At 46.1% G+C, this 26,894-nt stretch overlaps 3 long non-coding RNA genes across 5 annotated transcripts in view; 1 reads left to right on the top strand and 2 right to left on the bottom strand.

Annotated features, from left to right (window-relative positions):
* Positions 1 to 3,371, bottom strand: part of LOC133242915 (uncharacterized) — a 310,686-nt gene extending 307,315 nt beyond the window's left edge. Inside the window, exons 1-2 of one of the 3 annotated variants that reach the window (XR_009734919.1) lie at positions 3,286 to 3,371; positions 2,961 to 3,049 (exon numbers count right to left, since the gene is read on the bottom strand). This is a non-coding gene — a long non-coding RNA (uncharacterized LOC133242915). Of the gene's footprint in view, positions 1 to 2,960; positions 3,166 to 3,214 lie in introns of those variants that run through there. The other 2 variants (XR_009734918.1, XR_009734917.1) reach the window with 2 other exon arrangements.
* Positions 3,372 to 3,527: 156 nt separating this feature from the next.
* LOC133242913 (uncharacterized) lies at positions 3,528 to 7,283 on the top strand. Its single transcript, XR_009734915.1, has 3 exons — positions 3,528 to 3,616; positions 5,039 to 5,182; positions 6,391 to 7,283. It is a non-coding gene; the product is annotated as an uncharacterized LOC133242913 (long non-coding RNA).
* Positions 7,284 to 9,952: 2,669 nt separating this feature from the next.
* On the bottom strand, positions 9,953 to 25,404 carry LOC133242914 (uncharacterized). Its single transcript, XR_009734916.1, has 2 exons — positions 18,555 to 25,404; positions 9,953 to 10,608 (listed from the first exon to the last, which is right to left on the bottom strand). It is a non-coding gene; the product is annotated as an uncharacterized LOC133242914 (long non-coding RNA).
* Between the last annotated feature and the right edge of the window lie 1,490 nt (positions 25,405 to 26,894).

Here is a 26,894-nt window from a genome sequence, read left to right as displayed (position 1 = left end):
AATAGCAAATGAAGCAACTGACAAAGAATTAATCTCAAAAATATACAAACAGCTCCTGCAGCTCAATTCCAGAAAAATAAACGACCCAATCAAAAAATGGGCCAAAGAACTAAACAGACATTTCTCCAAAGAAGACATACAGATGGCTAACAAACACATGAAAGGATGTTCAACATCACTCATTATCAGAGAAGTGCAAATCAAAACCAGAATGAGGTACCGTCTCAAGCCAGTCAGAATGGCTGCTATCAAAAAGTCTACAAACAATAAACGCCAGAGAGGGTGTGGAGAAAAGGAAACCTCTTACACTGTTGGTGGGAATGCAAACTAGTACAGCCACTATGGAGAACAGGGTGGAGATTCCTTAAAAAACTGGAAATAGAACTGCCATACGACCCAGCAATGCCACTGCTGGGCATCCACACCAAGGAAACCAAAATTGAAAGAGACATGTGTGTCCGAATGTTCATCACAGCACTGTTTACAATAGCCAGGACATGGAAGCAACCTAGATGTGCATCAGCAGATGAATGGATAAGGAAATTGTGATACATATACACAATGGAATATTACTCAACCATCAAAAAGAATGCATTTGAATCAGTTCTAATGAGGTGGATGAAACTGGAACCTATTATACAGAGTGAAGTAAGTCAGAAAGAAAAACACCAATACAGTATACTAATGCATATATATGGAATTTAGAAAGATGGTAAAGATGGCCCTATATGCGAGACAGCAAAAGGGACACAGATGTACAGAACAGTCTTTTGGACTTTGTGGGAGAAGGTGAGGATGAGATGATTTGAGAGCGTAGTGTTGGAATGTCTATATTATCATATGTGAAGGGGATCACTGTTCCAAGTTCGAGGCATGAGACAAGGTGCTCAGGGCTGGTGCACTGGGGTGACCCTGGGGGATGAGATGGGGAGGGAGGTGGGAGGAGGGTTCTAGATGGGGAACACATGTGCACCCATGCCTGATTCATGTCGATGTTTCATAAAAACCACTACAGTATTTTAAAGTTATTAGCCTCTAATTAAAATAAATTAATTTTCTAAAAAAATTAAAAAAATAATAACATGAAAGAAGCCTGAAAAAAATAATTAGAGCTGCCCTGGTAGATGTGAAGTTGTATCTCTTGGGATTTTCATGTTGATTTCTCCAATGATTATTGATGTTGAACATCTTCTCTTGTGCTCAGTAGCCATTTGCATGGAGAGAGCAGTGGATCTGCACCATGAGAGCCTCCCCCTCCATGTGTGAACCAGGTGGCAAAGCCACGTAGCCTCTTTGGACCTCAATTTCCAGGCACAGTGAGTAGTTATTTAATCTGTTCATGCAGGGAAGGGACACAGAAAAAAAGAATTTGACTTGGATCTCCATGTGGAGAAACAGCCACTTCTACCTAGAGTGAAGGAAAAGAAACTCATGGAGGAATCCAGAGGGGCAGCTAAGATCCAGAGCCCAGAGGCTGGTCAGGTAATTCCACCTGGAGAGGACGTGGACACTCCCTTCCCTTTCCACCCTCAACAAGGTACGTAAATTGAAGCAGGGCATGAACCCCTCCCTTCACTCTTTAGGAGTTGAAAGTGGCTGGATTTTGTGAAATTTCCTTTGTTGACCTGAAACGCAAGGAGGCAGCTGACTGGACAGAACTAAGCACCTCAGGGTCCTCATTGTCCTCCTTTCTGCCCTGGAAATTCCCACCACCTCTGCCCAAAAACAGGGAATGGGGGCATAAAGGGGCCAAGAGTCAGATCCTGAGTTAAGATTGGTACTAGTCAGACAGCAGGTGATCTTGGGGGCCCTGAGCCTGTGCAGGTCCTGTGTGGGGAGCAGAATGGGGGCAGGAAATCCTGAGGCATTAGGGGTAGGCAGCAGGTCAGTTGTGCTGCCCGGCAGTCGGTGCAGAGCTCATGGGTTTACTTCAATTGTTTCTTTGAAGGGTGGTTACACTGGGGAATAGATCTGGGTAGGGATAAGTTCAGTTCTCCCTTGAAAAACTTCTGTATTTGTGAAGATGTTTTTCCTTAAAGAATAATCAAGCTTGAATTACATTTGTCGATGAAATAACCAGCTAATAAGACCATCTTCACAGTCTTGATCCTTTTAGCCACCAAAATGCTGCAGGTTACTCAAGCTCCAAGATACCATTGTTTCTAAAGACAATCTTTATTTGTATTAATCTCCCGCTTTCTAAGCTCCACTAAGCCCTCTCTAAGGAACAAGGTACCAGGTGGACACAGTTCAGTTCAGTTCAGTTCAGTCGCTCAGTTGTGTCCGACTCAGGTGGACACAAGCCCCGATTTAATATCTGTCATCTCTGAGTGGAGGCATTATCTGTTACCTTCCTTTTTTCATCTGGGCTACTTGTGTTTCCTCTGCCTTGCTTAAGTCACTTCAGTCGTGTGGGACTCTGTGCAACCCCATGGACTGTAGCCCGTCAGGCTCCTCTGTCCATGGGATTCTTCAGACAAGGAGGCTGGAGGCTGGAGTGGGTTGCCATTTCCTTCTCCAGGGGATCTTCCCAACTCAGGGATCGAACCCCCGTCTCCTGCACTGCAGGCGAATTCTATACCGCTGAGCCACCGGGGAAGCCCATGTTCTCCTTTAATTGAAAGTTATTTCGCTAGAGGAGAATGTAACTTTCCTCCACAGGAAAAATTAGTCAAGGCACCCGTCAGGCAGGAATAACCTGTTTGTCGCTGCGACTCTCAGACACATAACATCCCCCGCATCTAGCCGGTGTGGACACCACCTGAGATAACCCCAGGAAAAGGTGCTTAAGAGGTAGAGGCTCCCTAACAGGCCCTTGACAAAGAGCAGGAAGTGACCGGGCACAAGGAGCGTCTCCTCTTGGGGCTCTGCCTCTCACTTGAGGAGGGATAATTCAAGTAATAATAACCTCAAGCATATGACGTATACAAACTTGTAACATCGTTTGATATTGTACTTACTTAAACTTTTTTCCTCTAGTTTTGCGACTGTCGAATGGTAAAATTTCCTTTTTTCCATTCCTTCACTTTCGTCGCTGGCGGCATGAACCCTACAAGGGAGACAAGTGGGCTCGCGTGAGGTTTCCTGTCACCTTTCCAATCTCACCTCTCGCAGTCTCACTCCTGGGACCAACTGAGGCTGTCTCAGCCCTCCCCTGGGCGGGGCCAACAGCGAGGAACCGGATTCCCAACCCCTCCTTCGTCGGCGCCCCCACCTCCAGTGCGTCTCCAAGGAGACGCCCACGACGCGGGGCGAGGATCAACCCCTCCCACCTCAGCACTCTACCTCCCTTGCGTCTCCGAGGAGACGCCCACGACGGTGGGCCGGGGCGGCGAGTGGGGAATGGGGTCGTATTGGCGGGGTAACGCGGGCGACGCTTTACGGCAATGGTGAGCAGGGTCGCAGTCGAACCTCGCCAGCTATCGCGCGAAGCTCAGAGAGAACCGGTTTTTTTCCCGCTGGAGCGTGGCCTCAGCCACGTTGCTCCACTCAGTCTCCTTTGTGTCCTTTCCCTGGGGCAACGCGGGGTGACGCGGGGCCGGGACCAGCACCCCTTCTGGCCGGAGGGACCCTCCCCATCCTCTAACGTCTGAGCAGCCTGTACCCTGCGTGCAAGGTGGGCCAGTGTTGGCTGCAACCCGGCCGGCCTGGGGGAAGCGGAGACGGGCAGGGGGGTGCCGCGTGGGCCGGGCCGTGGTTTGGCGTTTAGCCTGGGCTGGGTGAGCGTGGGCACGGGGATTGTATTGCCGTCTGTGTTCTGTGCCCTCGCGACAGTAGGGAGAGGGTCCAAGTAGAGCCCCTCGGGCCTCCCGGCCGGTGGGCCTGGAAGCGGTTCCCAGTGAGCAGAGGGCGGGGCGGGCCGGAGGAGTGTGGGAGGCTCGCCAGCTGCTTCTCCCTTCCTTCCCATTTACGTGGCCGCCCTGGAGTCCCCTTCATCGAGTGAGATTGACGTGCTGCCCACGGGGACTGGGCATCTCGGAATGCATCCCTAGAGAAGTAACATTTCCTTTCATGAGTTTTTGAACCTTAAAAAAAAAATCGTTGCTCCATTCTTACGTATCACTGAACCACGTGGAAGAATGTGCTGTGCTTAGTCGCTCAGTCGTGTCCGACTCTTTGCGACCCCATGGACTGTGCCCGCTAGGCTCCTCTCCATGGGATTCTACAGGCAAGAATAGTGGGTTGCCATGCCTTTCTCCAGGGGATCTTCCCAACCCAGGGATCGAACCGGGTCTGCCGCATTGCAGGCAGATTCTTTACCGACTGAGCCACCAGGGAAGGAGGGCAATCGAAATAAAAGGGACAGGGATTTTCATGTAAAGGACTGTGCATTGTTTACAGTGGGATTATAAGCATTTCATGGGTAAAAAGGTTTGGGGGCCACTTGAGACAATTCTAGAGGTGAGGTAATGTCCAGTAATACAGGGGGAACATGGACCTGGATCCCCTCGCTGGTTGCGGATGGTGACGCCCAACTCAGGGGCCAGTTTCTTCCCACCGCGAGTAGGTCTGGATACCCTGTGTCATACGGTACAGGAAGGGCCTCACGGGATTCTATGGGGCATGGGACCCAGACTCTCTTTGCCAGTAGCAAAAGTAAACAAAAACTCAACTCCAAGCCGGATATAAAGTGTACGTGCATTTGTCTGGGTCTGGGACCAAGCCTTCATCAGGCAAAATTCCACATCCTGTCTGCTGGATGTTCACCCCTAACAGGGTGGCCACCTCTTCTCGTTATGACTTTGTGCATGGTGGCCAGGCACTGCACCTCCACCGGGGCAATAGATCCTGGATCCCCAGTAGCGCTGAGACCCCAGGGTCTACACTGGGGGACCTTGCTCTTGCAGGACAGGTGAGGATCCCCTGGTCAGAGGCCCTGGGGCAGTAGTTTCAGCTCCTTGGTATCCTTGGTGGGCCTGCTAGCCCATACTCAACACCACTGCCTGTCCCTTCCACACCTGCTCTAGAGGGGTGCGCCGTGGCCAGGTTCTCCCAGAATCCTCTGTGTGCTCCAAACCCTCCCTTCTTCCCATCGCAGGCCTTCCCCAGCAGGATCCAGAGGCAGGACCAGGAGTTCAGTTCACTTCAGTCGCTCTTTGAGACCCCATGAACTGTAGCACACCAGGCCTCCCTGTCCATCACCAACTCCTGGAGACTGCCCAAACTTATGTTCATCGAGCTGGTAATGCCATCCAACCATCACATCCTCTGTTGTCCCCTTCTCCTGCCTTCATATTTATCAGCATCAAGGTCTTTTCCAATGAGTCAGTTCTTCGAATCAAGTGGCCAAAGTACTAGAGTTTCAGCTTCAGCATCAGTCCTTCCAATGAATATTCAGGACTCATTTCCTGTAATATTGACCAAAGGACTAGGAGGCCAGGCTCAAAAAGTTTCCACTTGATGACACTCTTGCCTCAGAAATGCTATCCACACTCTGGAGCCTGGCCTCTCCCTCTACCCTTTGCAGGTGAAAAAAGGCCCATGGGGGCCAAGAGTCTTCCAAGCCGTCCACTGGAGTGTTGTGGGAAATGTCTCCTCCTCTGCTCTGCAGTAAGAATGCACAGATAAGGAAAAGCAAAGGAAGCCATCCATCTCTGGGTCCATGTCCATAGAACTCTAAGAGATTCTGAGTTCACATGGCCGGATCCCCATTTCCTGGTGACTGGGATGTGATGTATTCTGTCACTTTGTTATTACTGGTCAGGTTTAGGGCCAGAATTAATCTTGATGATTTACATAAGTAGCGGCTTGTTGAAGACCTATGCTACTTGGAATAAATCCAGGTTCTAGCCAGACATACAAAGGCTGTGTTCCTGTAATATGGATCCTTATGGAATAGGTATAGAGATTATTCCCTACACAACATTCTTACTTAGGTGGCTCCATCAAGTTTTCTAACTTCTTTCTAGCTAGGTGACTGAGAGTGCTGAACAAACCCCAAACTGTCATTTCTCCCTTGTGCCAGGACATTCATCCCTCATGGTAATCAAAAAGTTGAATGTGGGAGAACGTTTGTATATCTGTGGATATAGGGCTAACAGGTTATTTATTTCAGGAACCTCAGGGCCAATAGTTTAGGTAAGCAGAAAGGCTCATCATTGTGTTAAACCACAAGCTTCAGTCCCAGCAAATTACTGTATGGTGTAACTCAATGGTAACAGTGGGTTACATCACAGATGGTTTGCACTACAAAGTCCAAACCATCTGTATGTTTAGGCTTATTTCTTTTAAGAATAGGTAGTGACTGGCTGGATTTTTTTGTTTTTAATGGAACTAGAAAAAGACTGAAGTGTTTTTTGTCTTATCATATTTTTCATGCTGAATTCTTACTGAAGGAAAGTAATTTGCATTGAGGCAAAGGTATTCAACAGTATTTTCTTTCCTTTGCAGGTCGTGGTAAGATAATCAAAGGGCATGATCAACAGCTCATATATTGCCTTGCTGTGGACTCAGAGTGCAAGGACAGACGAAGACCAGACACTGACTTTACATTTTTGATAGGTAGGTAATACAGCCCTCGGTTGCACTTTGATTCTTTGACCCACTTCTGTACAGTAGGCTTCTCTCTCAAGGAACAACTCTCACAGAAATTCCTTGGGTCAGTGTCTGGTACTAGCACGTTCAGGTATACTGAATTGCTACAGTTGTTCACCGTAATGATCAGAAGAGTTCTGCCTGGGGGATGCAAATATCAACAACCTTGATCCAAGAACCTTGAATTCAGTTTAAACTCAAACCCCAGAAAGACCAGTATTTTACTGGAGCCAATTTCACAGCTCTGATAGGTGTGGAATAGAACTCCCAGGTGTACTTTGTGTTTTACTCCTTTGTCTTCTGCAAATATTACTTTCAGAACTGTGTTAATCGAGTGTATACTGGTGCCATGGAGGTGTGTTCTTAATGCTAAGACTGAGCAAAGGAAGCGTTATTTCAGTAACCTGAGACCTCTTAAACCTATCAAACCAGCCTTCCTGCATAAGGGCAAGGATCCCCAGGCAAGAGGCTCTGGGGCAGGAGATTCAGCACCTTGTTCCTGAACATGGCCACTGCCAACACCACGCCCCCGAGAGCCTGACAGCCAGGGGCTCCTTGGTGGGGAAGCCAGGCCCCGGAACACCACTACCTGTTGCTCCCACACCTGCTCTGGTGAGGTGGCAGGCCACCAGGTTCGCCCAGGATCTTCGGAGTGCTGGAAACCCTCACTTCCTCCCGTCACAGGCCTTCCCCTGGCAGGATCCACAGGAAGGCCCTTCACGCCATGCTCAAAAGGTTTCCGCTTGATGGCACTGTTGCTCCAGAAATGCCAACCACTCTCTGGAGCTGGGCCTCTCCCTCCACCCTTTGCGTGTTGAAAAAGCCCTACGGTAGCCAAAAACACCTTCCAAACCCTCCCAGCTGGGTTGGCTCCACTGGAATATTGGGGGAAGAGGTGTTTCCTCTTTGGGGGACTCTCCTGGGCAGTAAGTCCCTAAGGAAAAGGACATCCAGAGGAGCCGTCCAGCTCTGGGTCCAGGTCCACAGCAGTCTCTGAGACTCTAAGCCATGTGGCCTGGCCACTGCTTCCTTAGGGGACCGGGATGTGATGGATTCTCTCACTTTGTTGTTACTGATCAGGGTTAGGACCAGAATTACCTTGATGATTCACGTATTAGGGTTTGGTTGAAAACCCTTGCCACTTGGAATAAATCCAGGTTCTAGCCGAGCATCATAGTGTGTGCTCCTGTAATAATGGATCCTTCTGGAACAGGTGTAGAGATTGGTCCACACAGAGCATTCTTACTTAAGTGGCTCCGTCCACTTTGGTAACTTGTTTCTAGCTAGGTGACTGAGAGTGCTGAACAAACCCTAGATGTATGTCGTGTGTACCTTGTGCCAGGACACTCATCCCGCATGGATGCGGGAATCAGTAGGTGGTAAGCGGAAGAATGTTTGTGTATCTGTGGAGGCAGGGCTAACAGGTTATTCATTTCACACACCTCAGGGCCAGTAGTTTAGGTAAGCAGGAAAGGTCATCAGCATGTTAAACCACAACCTCAGTCCCAGCAAGTGACTGTACGGGTGACTAAATGGTCACAGTGAGTTACATCACAGTGGGTTTGCAGTATAAAGTCCAGACCATCTGGATGTTTAGGCTGACTTCTAAGGGTACGTAGTGCGGTTTGATCATGTTTTTTTGTTTGTTTTCTGTTAATGGAACTAGGAGGTGCCTGGCATCTGTTTTGTTTTGTTTCTTATATTTTTCAAACTGAATTCTTACTGAAGGATGTTAATCTGCATCTGTGGCAGAGGAATTCAACGGTATTTTCTTTCCTTTCCAGGTCGCGCCTTGCTAAAATAATAAGAGTGTGATCAACAGCTCCTACGTTGCCTTGGTGTGGAGCCAGCATTGAGGCATAGACAAAGAACAGACACTGATTTCACACTTCTCGTAGGTACATAATACAGCCCTGAGTGGTGCTTTGGTTCTGTTACCCGCTTCTGTACAGTAGGCACCTCTCTCAAGGCAGGTCCCTCACCGAATTTCTCGGGTTACTGTCTGATGAGTAGCGTGTTCAGATAGACTTAGTCGCTACAGCTGTATCATCATAATGATCAGAAAAGTTTTCCCTGCTTGATTCAACTAAAACTGGAGCCCGGCAAGGGCCATTATTTTCCTGGAGCTGATTTCACGCGTCTGATGGGTGTGGAAGAGAACTCCCCGGTGTACTTTGTGTTTTATTCCTTTGCCTTTCAGAAAGATGATTTTCCAAAGTGTTTTAATCCAATTTATACTGGTTCTGTGGAGGTGCATCCTTAATGCTAAGACTGAGCAAAGGCAGGGTTAGTTCAGCGACCTGAGTCCTTCTGAACCTATCAAAAGTAGCCTTCCTGCAGGATGGGCCAGGTGGCCAGGGGCAGGAGCTTCAGTGCCTTGTTTCTGAACATGGCCGCTGCCGAGGCCACGCCCGCAAGGGCCTGACAGCCAGGGGCTCCTTGGTGGGGAAGCCAGGCCCCGGAACACCACTACCTGTTGCTCCCACACCTGCTCTGGTGAGGTGGCAGGCTGCCAGGTTTGCCCAGGATCTTCGGAGTGCTGGAAACCCTCACTTCCTCCCATCACAGGTCTTTCCCTGGCAGGATCCACAGGAAGGGCCTGCATGCCATGCTGAAAACGCTTCCCCTTCATGGAATTGATTTCCCAGAAATGCTATTGCCCTCTCCTGCTGGGCCACTCCCTCCGCCCTATGTTGGTGAAAAAAGGCTCTAGTTGTGCCCAAGCGCCTTTTAAGTGCTGTAACGGGGCGTCACTCTAATGGATTGTTGAAGAAAGAGGTGTCTCCTCCTTAGGGGGCTTCTCTTTGGCAGTAAGGTCATACCTTTGTGGATATCTAAAGCATCCTGTCCACCTGTAGTCCATGTTCATAGCAATCTAGGAGATTCTGAGTCCACATGGCCTGGACCCTACGTTTTCTGGCGATCACTATGTGATATGTTCTGTCAGGTTATTATTGATCAAGTTTGAAGCCAGAATTCCCTTGATGCTGTAATAATTAGGCTTTGGTTGAAGGCCTTTGCCACTTGGAATAAATCCAGGTTGTAACCACACATACAAAGTGTGCGCTTGTGTTATATGAATCCTTTTGGAATAGGTGTAGAGATGCTGTAACTATCATCACTATAAATGTCTGCATAGTTTTAGGAAATTTTTAAATATACTATATATTCAATAAGTGCCCATTTTTACCTCCCGAGGTTTCTGACAGTCTTAATTTCAAAGAGGTGTTGGTTATTTTTACGAAAGTATCCCTGTGGAGGTGTGGGTGGAGTTCTCTTGGTGGTAGTCGTAGCAAGGTGAAATATGCCCCTGACTTCATGGAAAAAATGACATCAACCCCAAATGTTAATGAAGTTGTTAATCAAGACAAACTCATTCATTGCCAGTAGGGATACAAAATATTCTAACCACTCTATGTAATAAATGAAAACTTAATGTGGTCTATTTTGAAGGGTAGCTATCTCTGAGGAAAAAAGAAAATTTACTAGCACTCAAACAAAGGGAAAGTGGGATGCTCAGGGTTTCGTGCTGGCTCCTTCTGTTGGTGAATTCAAAACATAAGAACAGTAGTAAATGTGAGCAAAAGTGAAAACAAGTTGTTAGGAAAGGGCCAGCCCATAATGAAGGAAATATACTTAGGCAACCTCTGGAAAGAATATTTATCTACCCCATAGTACTCAGCCAATGAGAAACTGGGGAAGGGACTTGTGTGCTAGAAAATAAATTGCTTGTTGTAACTGCCCTGGGTGTGCCTGCCCACCAGACACCTCATCTCGCAAGACCTTCACTAAAGCCTTGCTTCCCACTGCACCTTGTGTCTCCAAGTCCATTCTTTTGGTTTGGGCCAGTGGGCTTTATTTCCCACACTTTGGAAGTTTGGCAATCACACAGAAACATGTACACAAATGTTTATAGTTTTTTTTCATAATTTCCAAACCTTGTAAGCAACCAAGATGTCCTTGAGTCGGTGAATAGATGAACAAATATAGTGTGGAATAAAAGAAAGGAGCTATCAAGCTGCAAACGTACTTGGAAGAATCCTAAATGCACATTACTAAGTGTAAGAAGCCAACCTGGGGGAAAAAAAAAAAACATTTACTGATAAGGTTCCAACTGTATGACATTCAAGAAAAAGCAAAAACTAGGGACAGTTAAAAGATAAGTGGTTATCAAGGATTCCACAGAGGGATGGAGAGATGAATAGGTGGAACACAGGATTTTTTTTTTTTTTTTAGGAAAATAAGAGTCTATCTAATGTACTACAATGGTGGACACATATCATTATGTATTTGTCAAAACCCATAGAAGTGTGATACTAATATTGAACCCCAATGTACACTAGAGTTCATTACAAACTAGAGTTGTAACAAATGTGTAACACTGTCAGAAGCTGTTAAGAGGGGAAGCTGGAGTGAGGAGTAGGCAAACAGTCATATTCTCTGTACTTTCCACTCATTTTTCTGTAAACCTAAAACTACTAAAAATGTATTAAATTTTTCATTTCTTAACTGTATAACCTTGAAAAGAGGTTGCACTGTACAAAATAAAAACTGGAATCTTTTCACAACCTTAATTGAGCATCCAAAATGAGATGCTCCCCAGAAGCTGAGTGTTGAATGATACACGCTTTATGATGATGAACGGAAACACTTGTATAGAAGGTTACGAGAGTGAAGGTGAGAAGGTAAAATACGGGTGCTAGGTAAGAGACACCCATCTGAATAGGGTTTAACAGTGTGCCACCCAAACCTGCCTCTTTGTGATGTTTTCAGGTGAAGGCCCAACACATGAAAAGCTCCAAAAACAGCACAAGCTTTCCTTCTACAAAGGAAATTTCATTTATAAGGGAAATTTTCATTTGTAAAACGTGTCTCTCCTTTAAAAGGAAGAGGAACTCTTATTTAACTTTGACTTCTAACACTATGTGGGTGTACAACTATGATGATCTCTATACATATATCTTGCAATGTGATTACCACAATAAGATTAGGTAATATTACCTTACATAGTTAGCTAAGATTTGCCGTTAGCGACTTTCAAGTGTACAAAAAATTCACTGTGCTTTACATTAAATCTACAGCACCTATTAATCCATCTCTTATCAGAAGAAATTTGCATTTTATGACCATTTTCACGTACTTTCCCTGTCCCTAGCAGATCCCACATATAAAGAAGTATATTATTTGTCTTTGACTTATTTCACATAGCATAACACCTTCAAGATTTATCCATGTTGCTGCAAGTAGTAGAATTCCTTCTTTTCTGTGACTGAAGAGTAATTCATTGTGTGTGTGTGTGTGTACCACATTGTCTTTGCTATTTTGTTGGAGGGGGGCACCACACAACTTGTGGGATCTTAGTTTTCTGACCAAGGATTGAACCTAGGCCCTTGGCAGTGAAAATGCCGAGTCCTAAACACTGGACTATTGGGGAAGTCCCTATATCACATTTTCTTTATCCATTCTCCCCACAGTAGACACCTATGTTGTTTCTGTGTTTTGGCTATTGTAAATAATGCTGCAATGAACATGGGAGTACAGGTATCTGTTCAAGATAATAGTTTCTTTTCTTTCAGATATATATCCAGAAGTGGAATTAGGGGTTACTGATGAAAACTCCCATATTTACTTGAGCAGTACATATGTTAATAAACTTCTATTCGTTTTTCTCTTCATAATTGTCTTTGGCCAGTCAAATTTATAGGGTTCTGGGTGTAGAACCCAGGATTTTTTTCCTCTTTTAAAAGGGACATTGATCTGGTGAATCCTGTCCCAGTTTTAATCACTCCTCTAAATAGGTTCAAACAAGCCAGAATACTTATACTGAACACAGCTTAACTCTAGCTATGTATAGATAATATTTCCATCTTCTTTGCCCTTTCTTGCAAATGTCACCTCAAGTCAGACATTTTAGAAAGCTATGTATATATGCATCGTTTATTTCTACAAATGATATACACTGCTAACTATATTTGTCTTTAGAGTCTGTGAAGTAAAAAGTATTCTTGGCTAAATATTCATTCTCAGAGCATATTTGAACATGAGAAGTCCATTTTGAACCTAAATAAGAAAATTGTTTGAATTCTCCTTTTGTCTAACATTTTCCTAGACTGAAATAAATAAATATAAAATGTTGTAATATATATGTTGTATATAAATGTTGTAATAATATAATATGTTGTTCCACATAAATATAAAATAAACATAAGTCATTAGCACAAAAAAGCAAGAAATGTACATTAAAATGATGTATAACATACCCACATTTATTAAGCAATGTGTGCCAATATAAAGGGCAAAGTTCAACAATGCAAAAGTGCAAATATTTTTGCACCAACCTAATATTACAATTACAAATAATAACCTATTCTTCTTTCATATTACTTAGCCTACCCTGTGTTATAACCAGAATAATAATACAGAACAGGCATTTGACAGAAATAGTTTTCTTCCTACAAAGAAACAACAAATGAGTTTCTGCTGGAACCTTCTCAACAGAAATTTCAATAAGGTATAAACAAAGTTTCTTAACTAGAAGGGGCTATATAACAAAGTACATTTCACATGCAAAGTTTCATATCGTTCTTCAGAGATTCCAGCATAGAAAGACAGAAGATTTTTCCTTTAGCAACCCAGGGGATAAACAAGATCACCTCAAAATCCTTCCTAGCTCTAGGGTTTGTGAAAATACCATGCTATTTTGATAGATTTAAAAGGTTTCAGGTTACTGAAGTAACCCTGCCTTTGCTCACTCAGTTCAGTTCAGTCGCTCAGTCATGTCCGGCTCTTTGCAACCCCATGAACCCAGCACACCAGGTATTAGAGTTTCAGCTTCAACATCAGTCCTTCCAATGAACACCCAGGACTGATCTCCTTTAGGATGGACTGGTTGGATCTCCTTGCAGTCTAAGCGACTCTCAAGAGTCTTCTCCAACACCACAGTTCAAAAGCATCAATTCTTCAGCACTCAGCTTTCTTTATAGTCCAACTCCCACATCCATACATGACCACTGGAAAAACTATAGCCTTAACTAGATGGACCTTTGTTGACAAAGTAATGTCTCTGCTTTTTATTTTTTTATTATTATTTTTTTTATGCTGTCTAGGTTGGTCATAACTTTCCTTCCAAGGAGTACACGTCTTTTAATTTCATGGCTGCAATCACCATCTGCAGTGATTTTGGAGCCCAGAAAAATAAAGTTAACCACTGCTTCCACTATTTCCCCATCTATTTGCCATGAAGTGATGGGATTGGATGCCATGATCTTAGTTTTCTGAATGTTGAGCTTTAAGCCAACTTTTTCACTCTCTTCTTTCACTTTTATCAAGAGGCTCTTTAGTTCTTCACTTTCTGCCATAAGGGTGGTTTCATCTGCATATCTGAGGTTATTACTATTTCTCCTGGCAATTTTGTTTCCAGCCTGTGCTTCTTCCAGCCCAGCGTTTCTCATGATGTACTCTGCATAGAAGTTTAATAAGCAGGGTGACAATATACAGCCTTGACGTACTCCTTTTCCTATTTGGAACCAGTCTGTTGTTCCATGTCCAGTTCTAACTGTTGCTTCCTGACCTGCGTATAGGTTTCTCAAGAGGCAGGTCAGGTGGTCTGGTATTCCCATCTCTTTCAGAATTTTCCACAGTTTATTGTGATCCACACAGTCAAAGCCTTTGCTCACTAATAGCATTAATAACACATTTCCATGGCACCAGTATAAATTCATTTAAAACACTTAGGAAACTCATCTTTGTAAAAGGGAAAGGAGTAAAACACAAAGTACACACGGGAGTTCTGTTGCATATCTATCAGATGTGTGAAGTTAGATCCAGTAAATTAATGTCCTTTCTGGGCTTGGGTTTTAAACTGAGTTCAGGGGTGTTGGAACTTACAAATAGGTTGATATGTGAATCACACAGGCAGAACTCTTCTCATCACTACAATGAACAACTATAGTAACTAAGTATACCTGAAAGATTGAAGGCAGGAGGAGAAGGGGACAACAGAGGATGAGATGATTGAATAGCATCACAAACACAACGGACAGGAGTTGTTTGAGCAAGCTCTGAGAGATAGAGAAGGATAGGGAAGCCTGGTGGGCTGCAGTCCATCGGGTCACAAAGAGTTGGACAGGACTGAGCAGAAGTACCAGAACACACTACTATCACTATACACACTACAGACACTAACCAGAGGAAATTCGGTGAGAGACCTGCCTTGAGAGAGGAGCCTACTGTACAGAAGGGACAACAGAATCAAAACACAACTGAGGGCTGTATTACATAACCATCAGAAGTGTGAAGTCAGTGTCTGCTCTTCATTTCTGTTTGTACTTTGGGACCACACCAAGGCTAAATGAGCTGTTGATCACGCCCTTTGCTTTTCTGACTGAACCTAAAAAGAAAGAAAATACTGTTGAATACATTTGCCATAGGTGCAAATTAACTTCCCTCCGAAGGAATTCAGCAAGAAAAGCAAGAAATAAAATAACGCACCAGTCTTTTAGTTCCATTAAAAGAAAAATCCAGCCAGTCACTACCTATCCTTAGGAGAAATAAGCCTAAAGGTACAGATGGGCTGGACTTTATACTGCAAAGCTATTGTGATGTAGTTACTTCAAAGAATAGCCTCTTCCTGCAAGACTCCAGTAGAGCCAACCCTCTTGTAGGGCTTGGTAGGCTCTTGGGCCTCCAAGCGCCTTTTTTGACCCACAAAGGGTGGAGGGAAAGAGAATGCTAGAGATAATGGTAGCATTTCTGGAGCAACAGTGCCATCAAGCGGATGTGTTTTGAACATGGCCTCCCACCCCAGCCTGTGGTCCTGCTGGGAAACGCCTGTGAGGGGTGGAAAGGAGGTATCAGAACACTCAGAGGATTCTGGGCAAACCTCCCTGTGGGACATGCCTCCAGAACAGGTGTGGAAGGAATAGGTCATCCTGCCTGGGCCCAGGATTGCACACCAAGGAATCTATGACTGTCAAACCACTGGGGGCATGGCCTTGGCAGTCACCATGTTCAAGAACAAGGAGCTGAAGGTCCACTTCCTAGTATTATAAGTCCCCACTTTCTGAGACTACGTGACCTAAGTGATCCACACTTTTCAAGGAGCAAGCTGAGTTACAGAGGCAGAAGGAGCAGGAGGTTGTGTAAAATTTTAACTTTTCCTCTTAACACTACTTAGGAGAAATAAGCCTAAATGCACAGATAGTCTTGACTTTGTACTGCAAAGCTATTGTGATGTAACCCACTGTGACCATTTAGTCACTTCATAGAGTACTTTGCTGGGACTGAGGCTTGTGCTCAAACACTGATGAGCCTTTCTGCTTACCTAAACTACTGGCCTTGAGGTTACTAAAATAAATAACCTGTTAGCCCTGCATCCACAGATACAGAAACTTTCTCCCAGTTTACTGAGAACTGAGAACTTCCAAATGTTCAAGCTGGATTTAGAAAAGACAGAGGAACCAGAGATCAAATTGCCAACATCCGCTGGATCATCGAAAAAGCAAGAGAGTTCCAGAAAAGCTTCTACTTTTGCTTTATTGACTATGCCAAAGCCTTTGACTGTGTGGATCACAACAAACTGTGGAAAATTCTTAAAGAGATAGGAATAGCAGACCACCTTACCTGCCTCCTGAGAAATCTGTATGCAGATCAAGAAGCAACAGTTAGAACTATACATAGAATACAGACTGGTTCCAAATCAGGAAAGGAGTACATCAAGGCTGTATATTGTCACCCTGCTTATTTAACTTACATGCAGAGTACATCATGTGAAATGCCAGGCTGGATGAAGTATAAGCTGGAGTCAAGATTGCCAGGACAAATATCAGTAACCTCAGATATGCAGATGATACCACCCTTATGGCAGAAAGCGAATAAGAACTAAAGAGCTTCTTGAGGAAAGTGAAAGAGGAAAGTGAAAAAAGTTGGCTTAAAACTCAACATTCAGAAAACTAAGGTCATGGCATCCAGTCACATCATGTCATGGCAAATAGATGGGGGAAACAATGGAAACAGTGACAGACTATTTTTTGGGGCTCCAAAATCACTGCAGATGGTGACTGCAGCAATTAAATTAAAAGACGCTTGTTCCTGGGAAGAAAAGCTAGGACCAACCTAGACGGCATATTAAAAAGCAGAGACATTACTTTGCCAACAAAGGTCCATCTAGTCAAAGCTATGGTTTTTCCAGTAGTCATGTATGGATGTGGGAGTTGCACTATAAAGAAAGCTAAGTGCCAAACAATTGATGCTTTTGAACTGTGGTATTGGAGAAGACTCTTGAGAGTCCCTTGGACTGCAAGGAGATCCAACCAGTCCATCCTAAAGGAAATCAGTCCTGAATATTCATTGGAAGGACTGATGCTGAACTTGAAACTCCAATACTTTGGCCACCTGATGTGAAGAACAGACTCACTGGAAAAGACCTTGATGCTGGGAAAGCTTGAAGGCAGGAGGAGAAGGGGATGACAGAGAATGAGATGGTTGGATGCCATCACCAATGTGATGGACATGAGTTTAAGCAAGCTCCAGGAGTTGATGATGGACAGCGAAGTCTGGCATGCTGCAGTCCATGGGGTGGCAAAGAGTTGGACACAACTGAGCAACTGAACTGAACTGATGAGGGATGAGTGCCCTCGCACAAGGGACATGTGATGGTTTGGGATTTGTTCAGCACTCTCATTCAGTCACCTAGCTAGAAACAAGTTCCAAAACTAGATGGAGTCACTTAAGTAAGAATGCTCTGTAGGGACCAATCTTTACTCATATTCCAAAAGGATCCATTATTACAGGAGCAACACTTTGTGTGCATGGCTGGAACCTGGATTTGTTTGAAGTGGCAAGCGTCTTCAACCAATCCCTAGTAGGTGAATCATCAAGGTACTTCTGGCCACAACCCTGACCAATAATAACAAAGTTGACAATACATCACATCCTGGTTCCCAGGAAAGAGGGGCCTGGCCACATGACTCAGAAAATCCTGGAGTGCTGTGGACATGTAACCAGAGATGGAGGGCTCCTCTGAATGTCCTTTTCAGTATGTTATTACTGCCAAGAAGACCCCAAAGGAGGACACAGCTCTTCTCCCAACACTTCACTGGAGCTAACATAGTTTGGAGGGTTTGGAAGGTTCTTTGGCCACCATGGGCCTTTTTTGATACACAAAGGGTGGAGAGAGAGGCCCAGCTCCAGAGGGTGATTGGCATTTCTGGCACAAGAGTGCCATCAAGCAGAAGCTTATGGAGCATGGCGTCAGTCCCTTCCTGTGGATCCTACTGAGGAAGACCTGTGAGGAGAGGAAGGGAGGGTTTGGGTCACTCAGAGGATTGTGGGCAAATCTGGCTACCTGGCACTCCACCAGAGTAGGTGTGGAAGCAACAGGTAGTGGTGTTCTGGGGCCTCGCTTGCCCACCAAGGAGCCCCTGGCTGCCAGGCCTTCAGGGGCGTGGCCTCGATAGTGGCCATGTTCAGGAACAAGGAGTTGAAGCTCCTGCCCCAGGGCCTCTGGCTAGGGAATCCTTGCCCTTCATGCAAGAAGTCTACTTTGATAGCTTTAAAAGGTCTCAGGTTACTGAAGTAACCTTGCCTTTGCTCAGTGTTGGCATTAACAACACACCTCCATGGCACCAGTATAAACTCCACTAAAACACTTCAGAAAATCATCTTTGTAAAAGGCAAAGGAGTAAAACACAAAACACCTGGGAGTTTTTTGTTTTTTGGTTTTTTTTTTCCCCGTACCTATCAGACGTCTGAAATCTGCACCAGTAAAATACTGGTCTTTTCTCGGCTTTGAGTTTTAACTGAGTTCAGGGCTGTTGGAACTTACAAATAGTTTGATATCTGAACCCCACAGGTAGAACTCCTCTGATCATTAATATGAACAACTATAGTGACTAAGTATATCTGAAAATGCAACTAACCAGACACTAACCCAAGGAAATTGGGTGAGACACTTGCCTTGAGAGAGGAGCCTACTCTACAGAAGGAGGAAACAAAGCACAACTGAGGACTGTATGACATACCTGTCAGAACTGTGAGGTCAGTGTCTGCTCTTCGTCTGTGCTTGCTCTCTGGGTCCACACCAATATAATGTACGAGCTGTTGATCACATGCTTTGATTTTATTACCAAACTGGTTCCTGAAAAGGAAAGAAAATACTGTTGAATACCTTTGCCCACTGATGCAGATCAATATCCTTCATGAAACATGAAGAACATGAAAAACATAAGAACCAAAACATAACAACACACCAATCTTCTTGTTTCATTAAAAAAAAAAAAAGATCCAGCCACACTACCTACCCTTAGGAGAAGTAAATGTACAGATGGCCTGGACTTTATACTGTAAAGCCATTGTGATGTAACCCACTGTGACCATTTAATCATTTCCTAGAGTACTTTGCTGGGTTTGAGGGTTGTGGTTTAACACAATGAGCCTTTTTGCTTACCTGAAATAGTGGCCCTGAAGTTCCTGAAATAAATAACCTGTTAGCCCTGCATCCACAGATACACATTCTCCCACTTTTAATTTATTGATTCCCATGAGGGATGAATGTCCTGGTAAAAGGGACAAATGACAGTTTGGGGTTTGTTCAGCACTCTCAGTCACGTAGCTAGAAACAAGTTAGAAAACATGACAGAGCCACTTAAGAGTCTCTGTAGGGACCAATCTCTACACATATTCCAAAAGGATCCATATTACAGGAGCACACCCTTTGTATGCATGGCTAGAACCTGGATTCATTCCAAAAAGCATAGGTCTTCAATGAACCACTAATTATGTAAATCATCAAGGGAATTCTGGCCCTAATCCTGACCAATAATAACAAAGTGACAGACTCCATCACATCCCACTCTCCAAGAAATGGGGATCAGGCCATGTGGACTCAGAATCTCCTAGAGTGCTGTGGACATGGACCCAGAGATGGATGGCTTCCTTTGCACATCCTTTTGTTGTAGCCAAATGCTCCAGGAAGCAAAGTCATTCAGAAGGACAATGTGGATAGCAGAGTGCAGTTTATCACAATAGCAGGTCTGAGGCAGAGTTTCCTTTTTAGCCAGGGACCCCGACCAATTTTTGTGAAAACCTTATATACCCTAAGTGTACGTGCACAAGCCCACATCCCCAAATTCCTCAGTCCTACTCTGCAAAATGTTAAAGGGAGATACAATCAAGTTACAGTCATGTTTCATAATCAGAAGGGTCAGCTGGTTATATATTGTAGCCTACACCAATGGGTGCCATAAAGATTACAAAGGTGACTGAATACATAGGGGCTTATTACATTCTTTCTGGCGACAGGAAATCTTGGTATGGAATCTGGTGTTTATCAGTTTGGGAGGCCTGTTCAGCTGCACCTATGTTGTCTCCATGGCTATCAGGCACATAGTCCAGAGTTCACCAAGAATGCAAGAGGGAGTTTCCTTCTCAAGATGGAGTCAGTGTGGCCTGTTCCTTTCCTCTTTCACCTTTAGCTATGTTCTTACTCTCAAGGAGCAGCCCCCAAAGGAGGAGACACCTCTTTTCACAAAATTCCTGTGGACCACTTGGAAGACTCTTGGGCCTCCATGGGCCTTTTTTTCACCTGCAAAGTATGGAGGGAGAGGCCATGCTCCAGAGGGTGGATGGCATTTCTGCAGCAACAGTGCCATTGAAGAGGAAAGGTTAAAATTTTACATAACCTCCTACTCCTGCCTCTGTAACTCAGCTTGCTCCTTGCAAAGTCTGGATCACGTAGGTCTCAGAAAGTGGGGACTCACAGTACTAGGAACTGAAGCTTATCTCACTCACCCTTGTCCTCCTGTTTGCAATCACCCAGCCCCTGCAAACCCACAAACCCGCTTAATCATGCCTGTCCATGTATAAGAACTCTGTAACCCCTTTGTTTGGGGCTCAGAGCTTAGAATGTTAACTCCTCTGGGTCCACCGGCATAATAAACCTGAGTTCTCCAACTCTGCAAGTGTGGTGCTTGGTTTTTTGAGTACTTGTTTCTGCAACACCATCAAGCGGAAGATTTTTGAGCCTGGCCTCCAGGCCCTGGCTGTGGATCCTGCTGGGGAAGGCCTCTGAGGGGAGCAAGGGGGTGTTTGGAGTGTTCAGAGGATTCTGGGCAAACCTGGCTGCCGGGCACCCCTCCAGAGCAGGTGTGGAAGCAACAGGCAGTGGTGTTCTGGGGCCTGGCTCTCCCATGGAGCCCACGGCTGCTAGACCCTTGGGGGCTTGATCTCAGCAGCTGCCATATTCAGGAACAAGGAGCAGATGCTCCAGCCCAGGGCCTGTGGCCAGGGGATCCTCGACCATCCTGCAGGAGGGAGGTACACCAGTGGGGTCCCTGAGGTCTCAGGGCCACTGGCGACCCAGGAACTGTTGCCCAGGCAGAGGCACTGTGCCTGGCCACCATGGACAAGGCCAAAAGGGGAAGAGGTGGCCACCCTGTCAGGGACAAACATCCAGCAGACAAGATGCGGAATTTTGCCTGATGAAGGCTTGGTCCCAGACCGAGACAAATGCATGTGCACTTTATGTCCGGGTTGGAGTTGAGTTTTTGTGTACATTTGCTTGTGCCAAAGAGTCTGGGTCCCATGCCCCACAGGATCCCGTGAAATCCTTCCTCTGCCTTAAGACACAGGGTATCCAGACCCACTCATGGTGGGATGAAACTGGCCCCAGAGCGTATGCTGAAGCTGAGTTGGGCGAAACCGTCTGCAGCCAGCGAGGGGATCCAGGACTGTTTTCCTTGGCGTTCTATTTCAGAAATGGAACTGTGCTGCCAGGTGAACCCCTATGCCTCACCCCCACCGCCCCACCGTGGAGGACCCAGGTCCTTTTCTTGGGGAGGACTGCTGTAATTTTTCACGAGGGGTCCATGTTCTGCATGTGCAGACATTGGTCCTGGGCACAGGGGCACAAGGAGACCACCTGTGCCAGCTGACCCATCAGACCCTATAGGTTGGTCAGGGACCAGTCCTAAGGGAGGCTCTGCCCACATAACCTCACCTGACAACATTTCGGGCAATTCAGTAGTGTGAAAGAAGGGGCATGGGGTGGGATTCAGCACCCTTCGAGGAGGGGTGAAAGCGAGGGGGTATGTTTGGAAGAGGTAGTGTTCCTGCATGGAAATTTCCTTCCAGTTGGAAGCCATCCCCCCTCAGCCCTGTCCCTTACCACAAAACCACCCCACCCCCTATCCCTCAGGCAGGTTAGAGCCAAGTAAAGGACAGGCATGAGCCACCCCAGAGCTTGCTCCAGAAGTGGCATTTTGGTTCAGCTGGTGACTAGAAGGCAGAGCCCAGTGCCTGGCAGGATGCACCAGACTCCTGGCCTTGGCAGACAAGCTGGAAGAGTAGTGGTCTTGAAAGAGAGGGAAGCAGGAGGCGTTTCTCTCAGTCCAATAGGGGTGAGTTTCAGGCAGCTTCTTCAGACCTCTTCTTCTTGATGTCCTGCCTGGGCTGCGGGTGCAAGCACAGGGTTGAGACCTGGAGAGCCGGAGCTGAATGGAAGGTAGGGCCTGCCCTCCTCTCGTTGCTGAACTGAGGCTCAGGACCTTTTGAGGAGAAGGCTGAAGCCTGCAAAGACGTGACCCGGGGATCCACTTGGCTGGGCTCTTCTCTGCTCTCTGGGACATGGCTCTGGGAGACCTGGGGACAAGAATGGCCAGAGCCAGAATGCTGGACACCCTGGAAGATGACATTGCACCTGCCAATGAGATTCTTCGGCTTAGGACAAGGGCGCCTTCTGCGGTGCCTCCTGTGTCCGGCGAGTACTGTTCCCTTTGGAGGCTGACTGGGAGCTATCCTTGGGCCTCGGGTTCCTTTGGCACTGGGTAGCCAGGATCCACATGTCATCTGCATTGGACAGAAGGTCACTAGGCCTGCCTCCGCCCCTGATGGCAGCGGAACTCCAGTTGTCCAGGGTGGTCTCTGCCTGGGCCATATAGCGGCCCAGAGAGAGGCTTCTGGGGCTCTGGGCCCACCCAGGCCCATCCTGCTCTGGCTCCCAGGGGAAGGGGCCTGTGGGCCAATGTCTGCAGCCCTGCACTGGGTTCCTTCAGAGCAGCTTCCTCTGGTCCCGCCCAGACATGGTGGCCACCAGGGTCCATGGAGACTGCACTTCCTGTGCCCCACAGGGCAGTCACCCTGGCCGTGCCCCTTGTCCTGGTGGCGTCCCTGGAGCTTCCACGGCCCCACCCAGCCCTGGGGCCTGCTTCTCACACCTCCCTTGCAGAGCTTTGCACTTCCTGGAGGCCACTGTCCCTTGTCCCTTCAATCCCTTAAAACTCCTACACAGGAAGGGACAGTTCAGGGTTCACAGATTTGGTGGACCCGCTGTCCTGTTGATGCCAGCAGTGCACCAGAAATGGCCACCTGCCCTTCCCCTTCCCTCTCCCTAAGATGTTTCCCTCTGCCATTTGCTAAGGAAAAAAAAGAAATGTCAAGCCCTGTCTAACCTGGCCAAAGAGAGATGGCTCAACAGCGTGGCCACTACAGAGGGGCGTGCCTCAATGTCTGTCGCTCCAGTCTGCAGGCCTGGTCTCCATGGGGTCCTTTCAGTCTGCTCTCATCACAAAAGAGCAAAGACTCCCCATGCAGGCACCCAGCAGTGGACCTGCAGCAGTGTCTTTAGCACCTACATCTGCCTAAGACTTCGGGAAACATGCTGAGTGTGGGCAGACAGATCGAGTCACACCTGGCCAGTGGCTGGAGAGCCCCATTCTCATGGGTCACAGAGGGACACAAAGGATGGCAGCCCAGAGGCACTGGATGGGTGTCAACAGTTGATGTCAACTTTCTCTGGTCGGATGATGGATGGGTGGCCACCAAGGACCTGGCTCTTCTCCTACAGGGGCTCAGGGGGATTCAGGTGTGGATGGTGGCACACACGGGTCAGTCCAGAGCGGCACTGGGCATTGCAAAACAGCAGTTTCCACTAGTCCCGCCCAGACACGGTAGCCACCAGGGTCCAATGACTTCACCTCTGGCTATGTGTTATGTGGTAGCACAGTTGGTTATTTTCCTGGAGCCTGGAATTTTCCCAATTTCGGCTGCTCTTGGCCTAAACTTCACCAGGCTGGGCCAAGCTTGGACCCTGGGGGTGTGGAGGCAGAGCTGGTCCCTTGTCCTGCCTGGGACTCTGACTTCATTCTGCATAGTTTCTAAAAGAGAGTACAGTGTGCATGGGATGTGAGGATGAGTTCCTCACAATGGCAGCAGTGCACAAAAATGCCATCCTGCCCTTCTCCACCCCACCCCCCAATCCCTAAGACGTGTCCCTTTGCCCTATGCAAGGGGGAAAAAAACCTGTCCAACCCTTGTCCAAATTGACTCCAACGTGGCAGCTTACTGTCTTGGCCACATTTGGAGAGCCTTTCCATAGGTCAATGAGTGGAGCCTCATCCCCTTTGGGTCCTCGGCCTGCCTTGCTGACAAGAAAAGCAAAGGATCCTCATCCAGGAAGGTAGCAGTAGATCTGAACCTATCCCCTTTCCGCACCTGTGCCTTTAGCACTGGGGCAGTGCAAGAGACCTCAGGAGACGCACCGTGCATGGTCCTACCCCGTTACTACTGCAGCTGAGGTACTGTCTCTAGAGTCACAGAAATGCCAGCCTGACGGTCGTACACACGGTCCATCCAGACAAGGTAGGTTCACGTCGGAGACAGCAAAGGACCCAGAGTTGCTGCAGGGCCACTCTGTTTACCACTGTTTAACACAGTGCCAGAGATTAAACACAAATTCCTCTAAATGAGTGCCAAAAGCCCCATCCTTAGGTAGTGCAAGGTTCTAGCATTTCCTGTTTGAAAATATTGTGTGTTTCCCCCCTCAATCCACCCCTAATCACTAACGTAGAGTCTATGTATCATAAAATAACAGATAATATTAATGGAAGTCTTTTAAGAAGAAAATCACCAGTATCTGGTAATTTGTTTCAATAGAGAAGATTTTTACCCCTTTTTCTCGGCAATGCAAAGGAAGGGTAACGCAAATATATCAAGGTTATTTTGTTTGGACCTTTTAATGTCTGGGTCTTAGTCTCCAGAGTTTCTTAGCCCATCTTGTGATGTATTGAGTAGGATGTCTCTATGCTTTCATTATACATTTATTGAGATATTCATCCTCTTCTGGAATCACTGGATCAAAGTCTATTATCAATACTTCTTGTCCATAATAATCAACTGAGTGCCTAATTCCTTGTTTCCAACTGATTTCAAGATCCTCCTGTTTGGAAAGACATCTGGGACCTCAAGCAGGTGGTCTATATGGTGTATTTTTATATGCCCAGGTGTTAACTTTGGTCAAAAAGGCACACCTTGTTTACAGCCTTGGGTAGGAAGCTTATGTGGCTCCAGACTTCTTTAAAATCATTGATTAGAACACGATACTATACCATTCAGTAAAACTGAGAAAGTTAATAAAATTGCTAACAATTAAGTGCCTTATGGATGATTTTTATAAGCCAATTTCATAAATAAATATCCAGCTAGTAACGTTTACAGGGTTCCAAGTGACCAATGACAAAAGAGTATATGCTTATATAATAATAATAATAATGTAAAAACACAATACGAAAATTTACAGGAGGAAAACTTTAAAATTCCTGTAAGACAGAAAAGTAGACTCAAACAAGAATAAAGATGTACTATATTCTCAAATAAAGACACTTAGGCTCAAGAACATATCGATTCATCAGTAAATCAAGCAATTCATTCGAATCTCAAAGAAAATCTAAAGGCTTTTCAAAACTTAGTTATTTTCCATTGTTCACAGGCAAAATAAGTAGGCAGGGATATCCAAGAGAGTTATGGCAATGAATAGCCATGTTGTGTGAGAACTACTCATACCATACGTGAAAATATATAGTAGAACACAAAGTTCAAGAACAGACCTGAAAACATACCAGAATTGAGTATACAATGAGGCAGCCTCCCAAATCAATGAGGACAGTCAGCTGTGGAACAAAGTGATACCCATTTAGAATAGGCTCAGAGTGCCACACCTCTTACAATAAACCAGGATAAGCTGTACAGGGATCTAAGAATTAAACGGACAATACACAGAACCATACAACTATTTGCAGAAATGATGGGCAACATTCCTTTATAGCTGTGGAGCAAGAAAAGCCTATTCTACGTATGACTCAAAAATCCGTTAAAAAAAAAAAAGATAAATGTGAACACATAAAATTTACCATGCTAACAATAACAAAAGCATACTCTAAGTTAGAAAAGCACTGACAAATGGGAAAAAAATTTAACTCACTTCAGTAGTCTTTCTAACATATAGAGAACTAGCTTCTAGATATCCGTTTAGAGACAGTAACAACCAAGAGAAAAAGAATTAATAGTTCACAAAAAAGAGTCACAAAAGGCTCTTAAATATATAAAAATATTCCCCAGCCACATATATGAATATATATTATATAACATGTTAATATAAAGGAAATACAAACAAAAACTACACTATGGTATAATTTCATACAAAGTATGAATTCCTAACCAAGACCTGCCCTTTCGGATGGGCCTGTATTACCTGACAATCCCTCACCTCTAGAACTATCTCAAGTGGCCCCAAAACCCCTTTACCCATGCAATGCTTATAATCCCACTGTAAACAATGTACAGTCCTTTACATGAAAATCCCTGACCCTTTTATTTCGATTGCCCTCTCTTCCCTAGTGGCTCAGTCGGTAAAGAATCTGCCTGCAATGCGGGAGACCCAGGTTCGATCTCTGGGTTGGGAAGATAACCTGGAGGAGGGCATGACAACCCATTGCAGTATTCTTGCCTGTAGAATCCCCTGGACAGAGGAGCCTAGCGGGCACAGTCCATGGGGTCGCAAAGAGTCGGACACGACTGAGCGACTAAGCACAGCACATTCTTCCACGTGCTTCAGTGATACGTAAGAATGGAGCTACATTTTTTTCTTTTTTTTTAGGTCAAAAACTCATGAAAGGAAATGCTACTTCTCTAGGGATGCATCCCGAGATGCCCAGTCCCCGTGGGCAGCACGTCAATCTCACTCGATGAAGGGGACTCCAGGGCGGCCACGTAAATGGGAAGGAAGGGAGAAGCAGCTGGCGAGCCTCCCACACTCCTCCGGCCCGCCCCGCCCTCTGCTCACTGGGAACCGCTTCCAGGCCCACCGGCCGGGAGGCCCGAGGGGCTCTACTTGGACCCTCTCCCTACTGTCGCGAGGGCACAGAACACAGACGGCAATACAATCCCCGTGCCCACGCTCACCCAGCCCAGGCTAAACGCCAAACCACGGCCCGGCCCACGCGGCGCCTCCCTGCCCGTCTCCGCTTCCCCCAGGCCGGCCGGGTTGCAGCCAACACTGGCCCACCTTGCACGCAGGGTACAGGCTGCTC

The sequence above is a fragment of the Bos javanicus genome, chromosome X, assembly GCF_032452875.1.
Source record: "Bos javanicus breed banteng chromosome X, ARS-OSU_banteng_1.0, whole genome shotgun sequence".
Classification (NCBI taxonomy): domain Eukaryota; kingdom Metazoa; phylum Chordata; class Mammalia; order Artiodactyla; family Bovidae; genus Bos; species Bos javanicus.
Note: the sequence above shows the minus strand (reverse complement) of the source record. Positions and strands in the feature narration are given on the sequence as shown.